Source organism: Otolemur garnettii, unplaced genomic scaffold (assembly GCF_000181295.1).
Source record: "Otolemur garnettii isolate 467f Iridium unplaced genomic scaffold, OtoGar3 scaffold00242, whole genome shotgun sequence".
Classification (NCBI taxonomy): Eukaryota; Metazoa; Chordata; class Mammalia; order Primates; family Galagidae; genus Otolemur; species Otolemur garnettii.
In genome coordinates, this window is record NW_003852637.1 from 41596 (window position 1) to 44368 (window position 2773).

Below are 2773 nucleotides of genomic sequence, written 5' to 3' on the forward strand. Positions count from 1 at the left end.
CCTGGGAGGCTGGTTTTCTGATCTCCTGCATGTACACAACTCACATGACATTCTCGTGATTCTCCAGGGCTCTCAAACAGGAAGGGAGTCTTATGCTATAGATCAGGGCTCAGTTTCCTCTAACAAATCACAGCACTAACATGAAAAATTTCTCTAACAACTAAGAATGTGTAACATAACCTGCTTTATTAAAATCAGATTCTTTAGGAAATAACATTAAACCTTAAAGACTATCTCACGCTTATAAATTAAAAATAGTTAGAATACTTTTAGTCCTTTAGAAATATCTTGGTTTTGTTAGCAGACAGGCATTGACATAAATGTACCTTTATATAAACTTGATATTCAACCTAAAATTTATTGTGTCTTATGCCAATATTGACTAAACTTTTTCTGCCTATCAAAGATATTTTGTAAGCACTTCAACATATATAAACCCATCTTGTTCTATCAGGAACCTGATGACTTCAGTGCTACTGTTATTCCCACATTTAGCAAGTTACCTGTAAGAGCCAAATGAGTCTCAATTTTCTTTAACATTGACTTCACCGTTTTACATTTATTCAATAATTTTTATTAGATTGCTAATTGACATGGGTGGCTTTTGTGTTTATCTTTTTTATTCTAATTATGTTTGAATTAGGAAATATGAGGCTTCTAATTTTTTGTTTGTACAAACATACACAGAGGCTTACTTCTACATAAACAGGGTAACAGATATCATATGTATGTAGTCATCCTCCAGTATTCACAGAGGGATTAGGTCCAGGATCTTTGCAGGTACCAATATCTCTGAGGTTCAAGTCCCTGACATTAAATGGTGCAGTATTTGCATATAACCTATGCACACCCTTCTGTATACTTTAAATCGTCTCTAGATTATTTATAATTCTTAATACCATGCAAATGCTATATAGATAGTTCTTATACTATATTTTTAAATTGATAGCATTTTTTTGTTGTATTTTTATTTCATTTAGTTTTAAATTTTTTTTTTTTTTTTTTTTTTTGGGGCAGAACCCCAAGCTATCCCCCTGGGGAGAGTGCCGTGGCATCACAACTCACAGCAACCTCCAACTCCTGGGCTCAAGCGAGTTTCCTGACTCAGCCTCCCAAGTAGCTGGGACTACAGGTGCCCTCCACAATGCCTGGCTATTTTTTGGTTGCAGCTGTCATTGTTGTTTTGGCGGTCCTAGGCTGGATTCGAACCCACCACCTTAGGTGTGTGTAGCTGGTGCCTTAGCCACTTGAGCCACAAGTGCCCAGCCCAATATTTTTGTTTTTAAGAATATTTTTGATCTGTAGTTTGTTGAATCAAACGATGTGGAACCCACATACTTAGAGGGCCAATTGTGCTACCATTTTTGTCTGTTAATGTTTGATTATTGAATAGAATTTATTTATACAGTGTACTACCGATAAACAGTTGAGTATTTGTGCCACATTTATTCTATTGCAAAAATTGTTCCTTGAATAGCTCAGTTAAAGCACATGTACATTTCTTCATCAAAATCACATTTGGAAAATGCTGAATTAAATAGCTGGGCATTGTGGTGGGCACTACTTGGGAGGCTGAGGCAAGAGAATCACTTGAGCCCAAGAGTTTGAAGTTGCTGTGAGCTGTGATACCACAGCACTCTACCAAGGGTGACATAGTGAGACTCTATCAAAAAAAGTTTAAAAAAAAGAAAGAAAAGAAAAAGAAAAATGCATAATTAGCACTTCCCATTTGCAGAGTTTGTGTGTGGCCTTTTTCTATTTTTAATCACATCATTGTCATCTGACAGAAAAAAGGTTGTAAATGAAATTTTTCACTTATAAGCAAGCATCATTATCCTATATTCATCTTTTTATAGACTAATTATCTTTTCTGACTACTATGTGCAATTGTCATTTTCTTACTGATACAGAGAAACTCTGTGTGTGGGATGCTAAATAATCATTCCTCCAAAGATATCCACATCCTAGTCCTCAGAATCTGTGAATGTGCTATCTTCTAGGAATATGTAGAATGTGACCAAATCAAGGATAATGGGGAGATTATTCTGGATAATCTAAATCATCCCCAATTAACCTGTGGTCTTTATTTGAAAGATGCAGGAAGGTGAGAGTCAGGGTTATCCCATGACAGAAGCCAAGGGAGAGAAGATACGTGATGATGGAAGCAGAGGTCTGAGCGAGGCAATTCTTGGAAGGAGGTAGACATCAAACATTCAGGCAGCTTCTAGGACCTGGAAAAAGCAAGGAATGAATTCTCCCTCTCAAATCTCCAGAAGCAACACAGCCCAGATTGCACCTTGATTTTAGCCTATAAAATCCATGTTTGGACTTATCAACATAAGATAGTACATTTGTGTTTTCAGCTGCGAAGTTTGCAGTATATTAATAGAGCAGCAACAGGGAACAGGCAAAATAGGCAATTTGTCTTTTGCCAATTGAGTTGTGTAATTAATTACTTTTCTAATTCTGTCCTTTAGTTCTTGTTCCTGAGATTTTTTTCTTCTTGACATATTACGTTTTAAAAGTTGTATTCAAAGTTGATGCTAAAAGTATCAAAGATTTTAAACTCATGTTATGATTTTGTACTTACATTTATAAATTGGGTCTATCTGTATTTATTTTATGATACAAGTAAGGTGGGAATGTAACATTACAGTTTTTTCAAATGATTAGAGGGTTGCCTTAGTATTTGCAGTCATGGGTTTTTTAACAATAAAAATTATTCTGAGAATTGCATCACTAGACAGTTTTGTCTCTGTGTGAACATCACAGA